The sequence below is a fragment of the Bufo bufo genome, chromosome 4, assembly GCF_905171765.1.
Source record: "Bufo bufo chromosome 4, aBufBuf1.1, whole genome shotgun sequence".
In the NCBI taxonomy this organism is placed as follows: domain Eukaryota; kingdom Metazoa; phylum Chordata; class Amphibia; order Anura; family Bufonidae; genus Bufo; species Bufo bufo.
This window is the reverse complement of record NC_053392.1, coordinates 24,093,821-24,111,756: the sequence shown is the minus strand read 5'-3', so window position 1 is coordinate 24,111,756 and position 17,936 is coordinate 24,093,821.

The window sequence follows — 17,936 nt, the reverse complement described above, 5'->3', positions numbered from 1 at the left end:
GTCGATAGCTACTTGAAAACGTAACTTTTATTTAAGTCATCCCTAATACCACTTGTCCATGACATCCAAACATACCAGTGTATTTTAATACCCCAGTAATACAATTTCAGCAATTCTATAGGTGATTATAAGAACCCAGCGGACTTCTCCACTGTCTTTTATGGTTATAAAGTTTTCTGTTTTACTGTGAAAACTTGTTTGTACTCCAGCTGCCGCCAGAGACGAATGCTCATGGGTAGGAGTCTGTTCTTGTATTGTAAAGAGTCTTCTGGTCATAGTCATTCACTGCTACTCTGGAGCAAGACAACAATTCTAATAAACAACCACAATCCCGATCTGGTAAAGTCAGAGATAAAAACAACAACTCATATTGGTGGTTCTAATGTAGTAGCCCAGAGCGGGCACTACCATTCCTACACCCTGCTACCGTCTCTCATGGCTAACCAATAATGTCATCTGTGTATTTATTCCAGGTCCTTTGCTACTGTGCATTTATAGTATTGCTATGAAACTTATGTTCATGTACTGTGCCTGGTTCACCAGCAGGTGACAGTGTATCTGGCAGAGAGGGAGATTTTTAGATAGAATGGAACTTACCATTCCATTCTCCCTCTTTTGGGCAGAAGTGGGCTAGTCCTGCTTCCTACCAACCGAGGGGTTTCAGGAAGCTTTAGTCATTCTAGTCTGGTCGGGTCGATGGCGCAGTGAGGGGAATGCGCCCCCCTGCAGCAGGAGTCTCCGAAGGGAAGAAGCTCATAGAGCGACATGACTCCTTACAGTTTAGAGACAGAGTATCACGAGGGGGTCAACAGCCAAAGGCACCACGCTCAAAGGTACCATAACTGTCAGAAAGTCTAGCTACCAGACTGAAGCCAGAGTCTAGCACAGCTAAAAAAGATAAAGCAAGGTATCCTAGTTTGCCTGCCAGTTTGCCCCAAAACCTGCCGGAGCCAAGAAAAAGACCACCTATTTATTTAAGAAAAGCTATTGAACTTTTACTAAGTCTGGACTCTTACTCCATCAACTATCATTCTCCCCTTTCATTGCTGTGGAGCTCAACCCTGGGGCGTGACAGTATCCAGGTAGGAGCACCGTGACAAACGCAAAACTAATAAATCAGCATCACCACTCGGAATTCCTTAAAATCTGGTCTGGTGGGCGGATTGTTGCACTAACATCATAACATGTCAGTATAACAGTGGTCATGAAATACAAGGGGATGTTATGCCATTACATGTGGAAACACTACACCAACCAACAGGATTGACTTTGGGCTACAACTAAAGGTGTTATCCAGCCAGTCCCCTGATATTCACCCTTTAACCACAAACAGGGATTTGGACTTCACTGCAGAGAACCACCAAACTGCTGCTTCCTGGAATAGTCCTGGTGTGGTTGGCACTTAGAGATTAAGCAAACTTATAGTCAGTAATAGGCCAAGGTCAGGGCAGGCAGAGTACGTGCAAATACAGGAATCGAGGTCAGGGTAAGCAGCACAGAATCAGTATGGAAAGTCATGCATAGGTCATAACATCATCAAGAAATAGGCAACGGTTGGTACGCAGAAAGACAACAGCAACAACACCATTGCAAAGAACTAGCATGTTATGGACCATATTGCTTAGGCATCTTCCTACTAGGGAAGGTGCCTCAAATATCCACAAGTTGCTGGTCATTGGCTGGTGAAGATTAGGATGCACACTGGCCTTATAAGAGTACTCTATGAGTTCAGGGAACATGACCTACTGTAGTAGGCCTGAACTTGCAAGCGGAGGAGTGTTATCCTGGTGGCTCGGCCCACAAGGGAGAGAAGCAGCGTTTTGCATTAGTATGGGCTACCAGGAGGACGAGACCTGGGAATGGTGAATGGACTAGCGGCGGCCTCCAGCCACCTACATAAGGGGGAACCATCATGTGATTAGCACTGGTTAAAATGATTATGTATATCCTCTTACCCTAAATACTTGCATAATCACTAGAGATGAGCGAATCGAAGTTGACGAAGTATAATTCGATCCGAATTTCTGGAAAAATTCGATTTGCACCAAATTTTAATTTCCTCACGCTTCGTAGTAACGAATCAAATTTTTTCCTAAAATGACTGCTGCACGTGTGAGGACAGGGAGCAAGGAACTCTGGGAAGGCGGGATCACCCATAATGCTATGCATGCAGCCAATCAGCAGCCAGCCAGCCCTGTGATGTCACAGCCCTATAAATTGCCTCAGCCATCTTGGATTCTGCCATTTTCCAATGTACTTAGTGCAGGGAAAGATCTCAGCAGGCGCTAGGGACAGTGCTAGGAAAAACTTCATTGTGCTAAAAAAAAAACTATTTACATGTTCAGGGAAAGATTATTCAAGGTGTAGGGAAAGGATAGGGAGGAATCGTTCTACAGCATTTATGTAGAACAGGGTTCAGTAGGGGAGGTAACAGCCTGGGTAATAGGAACAATCCTGTTACCCCTTGCTGCACTGACTGGGGATCCAAATTGCCATTATACTGCTCTGTAATTCCAGCAAACCGTTCTTGTTAGGGTGCAAGTGCTGTTTGATACAGCCATTAACAGGGGTTATTACAAGGAAATATTTCTACATCTTATCTGCCCTTGTGCGGTGCAGTTATATGTTGTAAAACATTTTTTGGCTGGTATTAGAGGGGAAAATGGGATTATTAGCAATTGTGTGGGGAAGTGCAAAAATGACAGCCCTTTTTATTGTGTATCAGTGTCACACCCAAAAAATTTGTTTGCCGTGCAGCGGTGCGGTTATATGTTCTAAAGCCCTTTTTGTCCTGTTTTAGTGGCAAAAGAAAAATATATTTACCGTTCAGTGGTGCAGTTTTATGTTTTAAAGCCTTTTGTGGAGTGTTTAAGTGGAAAAAAGAAAAATATATTTGCCGTTCAGAGGTGCAGATATATGTTCTATAGCCTTTTGTGTGGTGTATAAGTGGAAAAAAATAAGGGCCGATTTGCCGTTCAGCGGTGCAGTTTTAAGTTCTAAAGCCCTTTTGTGGAGTGTATAAGTGGAAAAAATACAGTTATATTGTCATGGTGGGGAGTGGGGGAAACTCCCCATCGTACGATAATGTTTATCCGGGGAAGCAGCTAGGCCAGGATGCCGGGATAAGGGAGCAGGTCACCTCCTAAAGCGTCCCTAATATTTGCAGCGTCCCTAATATTTGCCCTAACTCCTCACCGTATGAGCGGACCTGGATGGTAGGACGGCTCATACCCAGGATACCTTCTTCCAAGACACAGAAGAGCAGGAGTCTCTGCAGGCCTAACAGCAAGGAGAGAAAGCCAAGTAGAATGGCAGTTAAGTATCCAGTGGCGGGGATAACCACTGAACCAGGAAGGCATGGTAACTTACCTGCCGTTCCATCTCTTTGTCTGACATACTGTTAGATCAAATAAATAAAAAGGAAATTAAAACACCCCAAAAAAGTCTGCAATTTTCTTTCTACACCTCACAACGGCTAATAAGCACTCTTTTTTCCCCCACTAATACACTCCAAAAAGGGCTGTCATTTTCTCAATTCACAGGGGAGTGGCAGAGCCCTAACAGTTTCTGGCGCAGACACAGGTCTCCGCAGAGTAAGGGGGCTTGGCAGCAGGAGTTGCAGCGAGAGGCCTGCGCTCCCGATGTCATTTAGCGGTCTTGTCTTGACCAGCAACCCAGCGGTTCTTAAATGGTTGACTTGGTCATCCACTTCATTCCAAGTGACATCAGACACCCACAGCCAAGAGTCGGTGGGTTCGTTAGACAAAACCCTTAGTTGGCATGGCCCGGGAGCAGGCCCTGTGCCCTCAACTGTCCTCAACCTGCCTTTGTCCTTTTCTGTTCCCTCAGCCAGTATTATATGCTGTGGGCTCAGCCCCACTATACAGCGAGGACGAGCTACTAGAGGACAGTCAGCATCTACTGGCCAGCCAAGATGTGGAGGAAACATCTGCCGCTTCCTCTGCTAGGCGGGCAAGTAGTGATGAGGAGAGTGGCGTGGGAGCTGGTGTTGCAAGCGGTGAGGTTCCTGACCCAGAGACCGTTGAGGAGGACATCAGTGACATGCAGACAGTACTCGATGATGATGATGTAGCTGATCGCACTTGGGAGCAGGGTGAATTAGGGGCTTCATCATCATCGGGAGAAAAGGGTGGCAGCTTGCCCATTAGGCAGCGGCAGTGCCAGCAAGTCGCTAGCGTAGCCGGGAGTCAGCAAGGTGTCAGCAGTGGGAGATCGGTAGCCAAATGTGTCTGGGGTAACCACCCGCTTCGCAGGAGCCTATCTGCACAGAAAGTAATGGTGCATGGGTTCACGGAAGCAGTGGCGGTAGCAGTCAGCCAGTGCATAGTGTTGGGGTTAAAATCACCTACTCGGCGGTGTGGCAGTTTTTTGTTAGGCCGCCAGAGGAAGTGAACATGGCCATATGTATAATCTGTGGGCAGAAGGTGAAGCTAAGCCAGGGTGCCAATGTTGGCACCACAGCCCTGCGTCAACATATGCAGCGTTACCATAAAGTGGCCTGGGAGAACCATTCTGCCTCCGATGTGGTGGTCTAGCCTGCTGCAGCAACCACTGCATCACCCAGTGGCACGCACCTTGTTTCAGGCAGTCAAGGCTCAACCACCTCAGCCGAAGGGAACTGTCGGCCCTTTCCATCATCTGCAGGTCCTGATGCTCCTGCTCCTCCTCTTCCTACTCCTCATCAGTCATTGCATCAGCAATTGATCACCGAAGCGATTGCCAAGAGACAACAGTATGCGTGCACTCATCCAACAGCGCAGAAGCTGAATGTGCTCCTCTCCAAGTTGCTGGTGCTGCAGTCCCTCCCTTTCCAAGTGGTGGACTCTGCACCTTTCAGAGAAATGATGGCTTGTGCCGAGCCGAGGTGGAGAGTCCCAAACCGTCATTTGTTTGCCAAAAAGGCAGCATCAGCCCTGCACACCTATGTAGAACAGAAGGTGGTCCAGTCCTTGAACCTGTCGTTGTCTGCTAAAGTGGACGGCAGCGCCAACATGTGGAGCTGTAACTACAGTCAGGGACAATGCATGTCCTATAATACCCACTGGGTGAATGTGTTTCCTGCACAGACACACCAGCAACTTGGACACTGACGCTGATTTCACCTCCATGTTGTTACGCCGTTGGTCCTGAGACAATGTCCGCCTCTGCCTCCTCATCCTCCACCGTGTCCTTAGCCTCCACTGCACGGACAATTCACAGTGCCCCTCCAGCACACCACATGTATCACAGGTATCACACTGTTCTGCACCTCGTTTGCCTGGGCGAACAAAGAAGTCACACAGGGGAAGAACTGCTCCGTGTCCTTCACAAATAAATTGAATCCTGTCTTTCTCCGCGACAACTCAAAATCTGAACTATGGTGACTGACAATGGGAAGAACACAGTGTCTGTGCTGCGTCAAGGAGAGATGAGCCATGCGCCCTGCATGGCACATGTGTTCAATCTGGTTGTCAAGCAGTTCCTGAAGTCTTCCACCCATCTGCAAGACATCCGAAAAATGGCCAGGAAACTTTGCATGCACTTCAGCCACTCATACACAGCAAAGCACCCCCTCCTTGAGCTGCAGCGGCAGAATGGCATCCCCCAACATAGGCTGATAGGAGACGTTTCCACCCGTTGGAATTCCACCCTCCATATGTTGGACCGATTGTACGAACAGAGAAAGGCCATAAACAATTTCCTGAGGATCCAAGCGGACAAGAGTACTCTCCTGTGTAACTTCGATGTCAGTCAGTGGCAGCTCATGCGTGACACCTGCCGTTTGCTCAGGCCCCTTGAGGAGGCCAAGTTAATTGTCAGTCGCCAGGACCAGGGCCGTCTTTAATATTGATTGGACCCTAGGCAAAAATTTACGTGGGCCCCCTGGATCCCGCCTTTCCACACCTTAGCAGGCAATCACGCCCTCCACCACAACACACACACAAAAAATCCACACATCTGGTAGAGTACAGTGAATGACTGTAAATACTTCCAGGAAAGAAAGAAGATGGCTCCGGCAGCATTCCGCAATATCAAAAATTCTTTAATCGTACCTCCAGACACAAACAGCAACGTTTTGACTGAACACCAGTCTTTGTCAAGCCTAATAACATCAATGCTGATAGGCATATATATACCCCCCACATAAAATACACACCCCAATACACCATCAGTACAAATCAATGTATAATAGAATACATATGTCCACATTCTAACTTACAGCTGATGATATGCCCACCATACTCGTGTTGTTCTCCTCGGTGTTCTCTTGTCTGTATTGCGCAGCCGCGTCTCAATACATTCGCATACCCGGAAGTGTCATGCGTCACCATGGCACCCGGCGGCGCACGTGTCTCTAGCCAATGAGCTGCCAAAGGCAACCACCGACGTCACAGCCTGCGCGTCCACCATGTGATCCTCCCCCAGGAGCGCACGTCCGTGCGTCAGTAACGTAGGTCACATGGGGTCCGCAGCCAATGACAACACAGCGCAAACAACGGCGTCATGGTAACGATGACGCCCCGGTCACCGCTACTTCCTATACAGAAAACCAGTGCAATCTGTATCTAAAGCGAACCGATCTATATCTGATCATACTCTTTAAGCACACTGTGGGGCCCATGCCCTCAACGGTGATCACCTAATTATAAAGGAGCATCAATACAGATTGCACATAGTCATATACAAGACAGTAATGGGGATTACATATATCATCACAGTAACCACACATAGTCACAATGTGAATGATGTACCATACATACATATCCAATATATACATAGATCATCACATTAGTCCATTGTCATATGGATTGGGGATTGATCCCCCAAGGGTGTGTTACATATATGTTAAAAACATGATGTCCCTATACTAAGAGGACAAAACAGTGACCAATATCAATCAATGGATGAGACATTGAACTCTATATTCAAGCCAAAGGGTTGTAGGGACCTAAGGGTATGGATCCATTTAAGTTCCTTTTTCCTCAGGATTCCCTTCCTGTCCCCACCCCTTCTCAAGTATCCTACGCTATCAATTGCTCGAAATCTCAATTGATTTATGGAATGTTTGCAATCAATGAAGTGTTTTGCAACCGGTTTGTCGAGTGCACCTGTTCTTATTGTGCTTTTGTGTTTGTTAATTCTTTCCCTCAATTCCATCGTGGTCTCCCCCACATAGATCAAACTACACGGGCACTGTATCATGTAAACCACATCCGTGGATTTACATGTGTAGTGACCTTTGATCTTGAACCGTTTGCCACTGTATGGGTGTGTAAAACCGTCACCTTTCATGATGCCACCGCAGTTGCAACAGGAAAGGCAAGGGAAATTACCATTCCTCAGTGGTGCTAATCTTTTCTGTCTCTCGATGTCCTTCCCCCCTATATCAGCCTTCACCAATCTATCGCGTAGGTTAGGGCTCCGTTTGTATGCCATCATTGGGGGAACTGAAAATTCAGTGACTGCAGCAATCCTTTCTGCAGGATCTGCCATTCCTGTCGTAGGATGGTGGCAATATTGCCGCTATCACTCCCAAAGATGGATACAAATGGAATTCGGGGGGTCTCCTGTTTTTGTGGTTTCCTTGTCAAGGTGGAGCTACATTCCATAGATACAATCTTATGTTTGGTACGGTTGATCAATTTGGTGGGATAACCTCTCTTGCTGAACTTATTGCACATCTCATCCACCCTAAATCCAAAGAGGGTGTCATCCGATACGATACGACGTACCCTAAGTAATTGACTCCACGGTAGGGAGCTTACCATATTCTGGGGATGACTACTGTCATACATTAACAAGGTGTTCCTGTCTGTAGGTTTTTGGAAAAGATCAGTACAGATCTTTCCATCGCGCACCTGAATTCGGACGTCAAGGAACTGCAGCTCACGGGCAGAATGCATCACGGTGAACTGCAGGTCCCGGACCCCAGAATTCAGGTGCGCATGAAATGCATCTAACTCAGGTACAGTGCCCGTCCAAATCAGGAAAATGTCGTCGATGTAGCACCACCAGCACAGAACTCTCTCAAAGAATATGGAGCGATACACAAGCCGATCCTCGACCTCCGCCATGAAGATGTTTGCGTAGGTGGGGGCCACATTGGACCCCATCGCCACACCCCGCTTTTGCTGGTAGAAGGTGTCCCCGAAGAGAAAATAATTCCTCCTCAGGATCACCTCCAGGAGGGCGAGGATCAGCCGGCGCGCCCCAAGAGAGAGTTCCGTGCTGGCCAGCGCCACATCGACGACATTCAGGCCATAGGAGTGATCAATGGATGTATACAGGGTTACAACATCAAAACTCACCAGCAAGAACTCCGCCGGTAAGTCAAGTGAACTCAGCCTTGTCAGGAAGTGGCCAGCGTCCCTGACATAGGAGGGAGCCGTGGTCGCGTGAATCCGCAACACTTTATCCAAAAAGATGGATACAGGATTAAAGATGGAACCCCTGCCCGACACTATGGGTCGGGCAGGGGGATCCACAAGACTCTTGTGGATCTTTGGTAACACATATATCACAGGGGTGATCGGATGGCTCACACGCAGAAAACTGTTTAGCTCATCATCAATGATTCCTTGGCTGAGAGCCTCATCCAATAGCACCCCTATGATATCTGCTATGTCCCATCTCGGATCCTTACTCAACATCTCATAAACATTACCATCTCCTACCTGTCTTTTGATCTCATCAACATATTTACAGGTATCCATCACGACCACGGTACCCCCCTTGTCAGCTGGCTTGATCGTCAATTGTTTATTGTGTTCCAGCTCAAGAACAGCCCGTCTTTCATCTTGAGACAGGTTGTGTTTGAACTTATGGGTTCCCTCAACCCTCAATTGATCGATACGTTTCCTGACAAAGCCGATATACGTTTCAACTACATGATTGTTTTGCGGTGGAGCAAAGTGACTTTTATTACGTAATTCAAAGTTTTTACACGTTAGGATATTAGTGGGTGCATCAGGTTGACTGACAGGTACATCAATATTTCTACTTGAAAAAAAGGCTTTCAATCTCAAGCGCCTAAAAAACTTTTGCAGGTCAAGCTCAAATTCGAACCAGTCCCGTGAAGTTGTAGGGCAGAATGTCAGGCCCCGGCTTAGCACATTAATTTGTGCCGTATCAGGCTGGGAGGAGGAGATATTCACTACCAAGTTCATCATTTCCGCTGTCCGCGTCTCGTTATTCTCCCCTGTGTATGGGTGGAGGCCTCTATCGGTATTGGGGGAACGGTTCTTGTTGGATCGGTGGTGTTTCCTACCACCCCTTCTATATCGCCCTCTGTAAATACTTCCAGTTCTGAAGACTCCAGCGGCTCAGGATCAGTGCTCTAGGCAGCTGGGTTCAGGCTGGAAGTGGGCACCGCTCTGCAGAAAGGAGACCAGGGCTCGGCTCACCCTAGTGTTACAGTGCACCCCAGCACCCCACAGTATGCAGTATAGCACCCTATAGTATACAGCAACCCACAGTATGCAGTATAGCACCCTATAGTATACAGCACTACACAGTATGCAGTATAGCACCCCACACTATACAGTACCCCACAGTATATAGTAGAGCAGTATAGCAGCCCACAGTTCACAGCACCCCACAGTATACAACAACTCACAGTATACAGTAGAGCAGTATAGCACCTCACCGTATACAGCACCCCAAACTATACACGATACAGCACCCCACACTATACAGCCCCCCACACTATACAGTACAGCAGTATAGCACTCCACACTATACAGCTCCCATAGTATACAGTATACAGCCCCCCACAGTATACAGTACAGCAGTATAGCACTCCACAATATACAGCACCCACAGTATACAGTAAACAGCGCCCCACACTATACAGGCCCCCACACTATACAGGCCCCCCACACTATACAGGCCCCCCCACAGTATACAGGCCCCCAGAGTATACAGGCCCCCACAGTATACAGCCCCACACAGTATACAGGCCCCCAGAGTATACAGGCCCCCACAGTATACAGCCCCACACAGTATACAGGCCCCCACAGTATACAGGCCCCCACACAGTATACAGACCCCCACACAGTATACAGACCCCCACACAGTATACAGCCCCCCCCCACACAGTAAACATCCCCCCACACAGTATACAGCCCCCCACAGTATACAGGCCCCCCACAGTATACAGCCCCCCACAGTATACAGGCCCCCAGAGTATACAGTCCCCCCACAGTATACAGCCCCCCACAGTATACAGGCCCCCCACAGTATACAGGCCCCCCACAGTATACAGGCCCCCCTACAGTATACAGGCCCCCCACAGTATACAGCCCCCCACAGTATACAGCACCCCCACACAGTAAACATCCCCCACACAGTATACAGCCCCCCACAGTATACAGGCCCCCCCACAGTATACAGCCCCCCACAGTATACAGGCCCCCACAGTATACAGGCCCCCCACAGTATACAGGCCCCCCACAGTATACAGCCCCCCCCCCACAGTATACAGGCCCCCCTACAGTATACAGGCCCCCCTACAGTATACAGGCCCCCCACAGTATACAGCCCCCCACAGTATACAGCCCCCCACAGTATACAGCACCCCACTATACAGTAGTTTACAGTATATTAGTATAACAGCCCCTGTCACCTTTTTCTGATGTAATCTTCACAAAAAAAGCTCCACAGTTAAGGCAAACTTCTCCTGCAACACTCCTGGTAGGACCTGTGATAACCTCATAGCCATGTGACCAGTAATATTGCTAGGTTACTAGTCACATGGTGATGATGTCATCTAAGGTCCTAGATCACAGCCCTCACAGACACAGTACGCTGGCTGGAGTGCCAGCAGGCATGGCATGGCAGCACCCCCTGTGTAGCTGATTGAATAAATATGTACTCTGCACACCTTGGATGCAGTGTGGGTGCTTGTGAGAGTGGTTTAGACAATATAAGTTAAATCCACGGCACTCCAAAAGTTTTTTGCAAGATAAATAATCTCATTTAATTCTTAGTAAACAGAATGCTGTTAATATACATCCAGTGCAAAATTCATTTACATATAGTAAGTATTTATGCCATATCAGATAGAGAAATCCCAAACGTTTCGGTCTGTGCGACCTTCTTCAGCGGGGTCTGAAGGCAGAAAGAATAGGTGTGCGCTGGATGTATATTAACAGCATTCTGTTTACTAAGAATTAAATGAGATTATTTATCTTGCAAAAAACTTTTGGAGTGCCGTGGATTTAACTTATATATACACCCTGTGTAGCTGACACCCGGGGCAGTGGCTAGCAGGGCTCAAGAGGCAGCTGCCTTGGGCCCCCCAGGAGCAACTGGACCCGGGGCAGCTGCCCCTTTTTCCCCTTGGTAAAGACGGCCCTGGCCAGGACTACGGGATGAACGATGTTATGCTACTGCTTCATGTCCTGGAAGAGATGCTGGTAAATCTGGCTGGTCAGGGGACTGGAGACGTGGCACCTATATCTCACGGCCACAAGAGCCCTGTGGGGGCTGAACAAGAGGAGGAGGACATTCGGCAGCGGGATGACTTCTTGCTCTCCACCTTGTTGGACCCTCGCTACCGGTCCAAAATGGGGGCCTTTTTTACACCCGCTGACAGGAAGGACAAACTGAACTACTATAGAGACATTCTATGTAGTAAGTTGGCGGCTGCCTATCTGCTCCATCGTTCATCCTCTCTCAGGGCTGACTGGGAGGGCCCTCTGTGCTCACGTTCCACAGCCTTGGCTCCTGGGGAGGGGTGGGGTGGCAGAAGCAGTACCAGTCTAGAGTCGCTGATAGGTAAATTGTTAGAAGGTGACCGCCTAATGCACCTCCAGACACATTATCAATTGTTCTTTTCTGTACGGTGAATGAATAATTTTTGGGGCCTGTAATCCACTGGCCTGCAGTAAAATTTTTATCCATTGACCGCATAATGCACCTCGAGCCACATAATCACAATTTGTTTTATGTCAGGTGAATGCCTAATTTTTAAGGACCGTACTCCTGTGGCCTAAAATAAAAAATTTCTAGGCTCCAGCAGGGCACTTTTCTGAGGATTTCCCTTTAAAAATGGCCCCTGATTAAAATACATATTTGTTTTGGGATTTTTTGCCATTGATCTCCCTCTGGTATGTCACTGTCCATGTTGTGGGACGATTTGTGCACTTCTTGTAAGTATTTGGTGGCTGCAAATATGACCTGCAGGTTTTTCAGGTTCGCCTGCCATTAAAGTAAATGGAACCCGCCGCGATCTTGCGGTTCGTCCATCACTATTACCTAACACTCTGCACTGGAACCTATCAGCTACAGTATATCAGGATATAAACTACACTGACTATCTCCAACTAACTATCTGTATTATATATATATAAGCTAACTATCTAATGTAAAGCACAGAGCACAGCAATGTCACTGCTCTCTCTCTCTCTCAGAACTGCAAAAAAGTGTAGACTGCTGGGGAGGTTCTTATATAGTAAGGGGTAGGCAACTTTCAAATTGGTTGCTAGGGATGTTGCTAAGCTCAGACAAAGACATTGCTGCGTTCTCATTGGCCCACAAGCAAGAAGCAGGGAGGGATCATGGGTTCAGATGAAAAAAAAAATCTAGAATATTCGTGAATACAAATATATAGCTCTATATTCTAAATCTTTGCGAATTCTCGAAGTGGTGATATTCGCAATTCGAATATTCGCGCCCAACACTACATCAGGCAGGACCCGAGACACTTGTTGGCGAGAATCTAGAATGACCCCCAGCGGGATTCCCCCAATCACCAACTCGCAGGATCTCTGACATGTTTTGTCAGGTCTCCTGATCAAACGGTCCTCCATTGCACAGTCCTCCAGCTGGCAACACTCCCAGCAATACTTTGTTGCACCTGATGGGCTCCACCAAGCCGCAGCAACTTCCACATCGGATTTCATAGTGGCCCCAAAAAAAAATTTTGCTCCACAGGCAGTCTCTTTCACTTGGGCTTCCGACCCTTTAAATCACCGCAAGATTTCCTTACAACACAGCAGCTTTATCCAGACATTGGGCTTCCGGCCCTTTAAATTTCTCCAATACAACCTTCAGCAGCACTTGCTCTTCTGTAATACCGTCGCCCATAGTAACATTTTGCCTTTGAACTTTCTGTTGCCCCTAGCAACAACATTGTACCCTTTTAGCATGGACATTGCCTGTATCTCCCACCAATTGTAAGAGATCGCTCTCTCTCAAGGGGTCGCAATCACAGATTTCTCCTCTGACAACGGGGTTCAAGTCCAAAAGGTGCTATATTTTGGCACTTCAGCACGATCACACACATAAACATCGAAAATAAACACCCGCGCTGCCCGTCTGGGCTCTACCTAATACACATGTTGTCTCTACCTCATCTAAAGAGCGCCGTTCAGACACGGGATTAGATACAGCTTCCTCAGCCATGTAAAGTCCAGCAGCCTCCGGGCTGTGACCACACCAGCACCCCTGGGGGAAGATGGTCCAGAAGTCCTCCCGACTCTGACAGTGCGACCCTCTTTCCGTAGGCGTCGCTGGGCCCCCCCCAAACTTCAGGCTTTACAAAGCCTCGTGGCCCCTCAGCCCTCCTGGCTGAGACCACACAGAGCCTCTAAGGCTCCCCTCTCTCCCAGGCTTCCTCAGCCTTTCTCCCCTCAAGTCATACACAGAGGGTTGTTTTATCCCTCCCTGATTACAGCAGCAGGCCTCACCTGCAATCACCTCCGGCAAAAGACAATACATGTAGTGGAAGGGTGTGGACAGGCAGATCCCACTACCAAACCTATCCCCCAGTCCACATGAAATCCAGCCCAGAACAACATCTAGACAAAACTGTAACCAGTGCAGCTTTCTGGATTTCAGTTATCTTACCCAGCTTAGGTATCTGGGTGGGAAATACACGCCTCCTAGCACTTATACTGTACACATCACCACATGTTCTAAAGCCCTTTTTGCTGTGTATAAGTGGCAAAAGTAAAATATACTTGCCGTTCAGGGGTGCTGTTATATGTTCTAAAGCCTTTTGTGGCGTGTATAAGTGGAAAAAAAATAAGTATGTATTGGTGGGGGGAAAAAGTGCTTATTAGCCATTGTTTGGTGAAGTGAGAAAATTACCGACTTTTTTGGGGTGTTTTAATTTCCTTTTTATTTATTTATTTGATCTAACAGTATGTCAGACAGAGAAGTGCCAAGCCCTGCACAGGGGAGTGGCAGAGGCCAAAATGTTTCTGGCGCAGGCACAGGTCGCAGCAGAATAAGGGGCCATGGCAGCAGGGGTCACTTCGAGAGGCCTAAACTGCCAGTGTTAGCTAGCGGTCGTGTCTTGACCAGCAACCCAGCAGTTCTTGAATGAATGATGCCACACATCTGATGCCAAGTGCGGCTTCTGTCACCCACCATCTTCAGCTGGTACTAGTATTGCCACCCACCTCCCCACTCTGTCACCGGGTCACTCTGTGGTCTCCTGATGCTGCTGCCACCTCCACACTGTCACCTTGCCACTCTGTGGTCTCCTCATGCTGCTGCCACCTCCACATTATGTCTTCTTGCCACTCTGTGGTCTCCTCATGCTGCTGTCACCTCCTCACTATGACACCTTGCCACTCTGTGGCCTCCTGATGCTGATGCCAACTCTACACTATGTCACCTTGCTACTCTGTGGTCTCCTCATGCTGCTGCCACTCTGTCACTTCTTGATGCTTCTGCCACCTCCACACTGTCATTGTGCAACTCTGTGGCCTCCTCCTGAAGCTGCTGCTGCCGCCTCCTCAACACTCTGTCATTGTGCCACTCTGTGGCCTTCTAATGCTGCCGCTGCCACCTCCACCTCCACACTGTCATTGTTCTACTATGTGGCCTCCTGATGCGGCTGCCGCCTCAACACTATGTCACCTTGCAACTCTGTGGTCTTCTGATGCTGCTGCCACCACCACTCTGTCACCTTGCTACTCTGTGGTCTCCTCATGCTGCTGCCACCTCCACACTATGTCATTGTGCCACTCTGTGGCCTCCTACTGATGCTGCCGCCACCTCCACTCTGTCACCTTGCTACTCTGTAGTGTCCTCATGCTGCTTCCACCTCACAACTATGTCATAGGGCCACTCTGTGGACTACTCATGCTGTTCCCACACTGCCCACTTCATGACTGGGCCACTATTTTGCCTTTTGGCCTGGCTGACATCATAATGTATTTGACCCTTCTTCTGATCTTTCAGAAAGAAGGAAAAATGAGATGCACAATGGATCCTGTCTGTGTAGCAGCTGTAAGGCCTGTATGGTCCCATCAGAATTGGCTTGTGATTTGGTAGCCAAAAGCAGGAGTGGGTACAAAACACAGAAGACATGCAAATAATCCATTCACGTGTCATCTCTGTTTTGAATCCAGTCCTGTTTTTTTTTGGCATTAGCAATACTGATGGATTACTGACCAAATGTTGACCGAGTGAAGGCGAATGCTCAACAAACAGGATCCGTTTTTTGGGGGTTATTGTTCTGATGGATCAGAGGAAGGCCAAACAAATCAGTGACGTGAACACAAACTTACTGCTGACACCCTCTCCACTCTGTCGGGGGGCTCTACTTGTATAAGCGTTTAATAGAACTGGTTCTGTAGACATCTATGTGGAATCAGCTGACGACGGTGTAAAAGGTGTGCGCTTCTTCTTGGCACTAACATCGACCTGTAAGGCTGAGTTCATATTTGAGTTTTTTGGTCAGTTTTTGCCCCGTGACTGCCCAAATTAGTGAAGTGTGCAGTAATTCTAAGAGCGACGCTTGTCATCTGCATGTCATACTGACTCACAGTATTCTTTTCCTACCAAAGCAAACTCCCTATGCGTGTTACTGCCAGGCACAGTGTTCTACAGCACTAAAAAGGCTCTCTGCAGCCAGGATATAGGCATTTTTTAACGCAATTCGCCTCAAATAAATTCGGATCAAACCAAATTTTTTAAAAAAATTGGGTGAACCGGCCAAATCAATTTTTTTAAAAATTCGCTTATCCCTACCACCAAAACCAGACAGTCTGACCTTTTGAATGTCTGGTTTAGCTCTGCTGTTATGTTTGGAAACTTGGATAATTATAATGGGGGACACTCTTCCATCTGATGCTGCATTGACCAAATGTGAAAACGATATGTTTATTATACGCAAACAAGACACATAAAACCCTATAAAATCGATAACACATATAATATCAAAATGGTTGTTCAAACCTCTTAGGGTAATAGCGATAAAAAAATATATCATATTGATGATGTACAAAAATATAGAGATAAAAAAATGAAAAAATTGAATGTAAAAATGAAGCCCCATAAGACTTTTTTACCCAAAAGTGGGGGGAAAATGCCCCTGCATCTTATGGCGGCAAATGCTGAAATTTTTACTCTGCTAACACTGATACATCGCTGGCTGCGATGTATCAGCGGGGAGGGAGGAGTGGCTGGAGGCCGGCAACTCGCGGCGGGGCCCGATGCAGTCACTGTACTCTAATACACCCGGCCCCGCACACACCAGTATTCATATGTAAACTGTAGACATTCGATATGTAAACTGCAAGGTAGCGCAATCCACATAGTACTCACTATGAAACGCCCGTACTAGCAGGCAGGCTGGCCACTCACTCACTTCCTCATGTGCATGCTCCTCCCACTTTATTAATGAAGCAGGCGGAGCAAGCGCCTGAGAAAGTGAGTGACCGGCCAGCCTGCAGTGCCTGCTAGTACGGGCGTTTCATAGTGAGCACTATGTGGATTGCGCTACCTTGCATTTTACATATGGATTGCCTACAGTTTACATATCGATTGTCTACAGTTTACATATGAATACTGGTGTGTGTGGGGCCGGGTGTATTAGAGTACAGTGACTGCATCGGGCCCCGCCGAGATTTCAACACCAGTTGCCAGCGTCCACCACCTGTTTTGGGGTCACTATTTACCGTACACAGGGACACTGTTATGGGGGTTATCTGTGGATGACACATATATAGCATAAGATGCTATATACGGTATGTGTCATCCACAGATTCCCTCCATAACAGTGTCATCCACAGATCCCCCATAACAATGTCATCCACAGATTCCCTCCATAACAGTGCCTTCCACAGATCCTCCTAACAGTGCCATGCACAGATCCCCCTAACAGTGCCATACACAGAGCCCCCTAACAGTGCCATACACAGATTCCCCCCATAACAGTGTCCTCCACAGATCCCCATAACAGTGTCATCCACAGATCCCCTCATAATAGTGCATCATCCACAGACCACCATTAGTTCAAAACCCACCAAAAGCACACCTTTTGGGTTAAATTTTTTTTTTTCTTATTTTCCTCCTCAAAAACCTAGGTGCGTCTTATGCGCAGGTGCGTCTTATGGGCGAAAAATATGGTGTATATATATATATATATACAGGATGTCTTATAATGTACAGTAAGTTCTCCAAATATAGGGCAGAAGTATGTTGTACCAGTAACAGGTAGTTGCCACGGGTGTTTGCCCTTATGCTCCAAGCTGGTAATTTTTCAATAGTCTCTCAGTCTTTAATTAGGCAGTCTTTGATTGGATGTTTTAATGCCTCCTAGTGGGCAGTGATTGTTATATCGTTATATTTACCAGAGCTGTTGCCTGTGCAATGAATGTTAATTTCTCTACCATAAGCCGTCTCCAAAGGCGTTTCAGAGAATTTGGCAGTACATCCAACCGGCCTCACAACCGCAGACCACATGTAACGACACCAGCCCAGGACCTCCACATCCAGCATGTTCACCTCCATGATCGTCTGAGACCAACCACCTGGACAGCTGCAGCAACAATCAGTTAGTGTAACCAAAGAATTTCTGCACAAACTGTCAGAAACCGTCTCAGGGAAGCTCATCTGCTCGTCGTCCTCATCGGGGTCTGGACCTGACTGCAGTTTGTCGTCGTAACCGACTTGAGTGGGCAAATGCTCAAATTCGA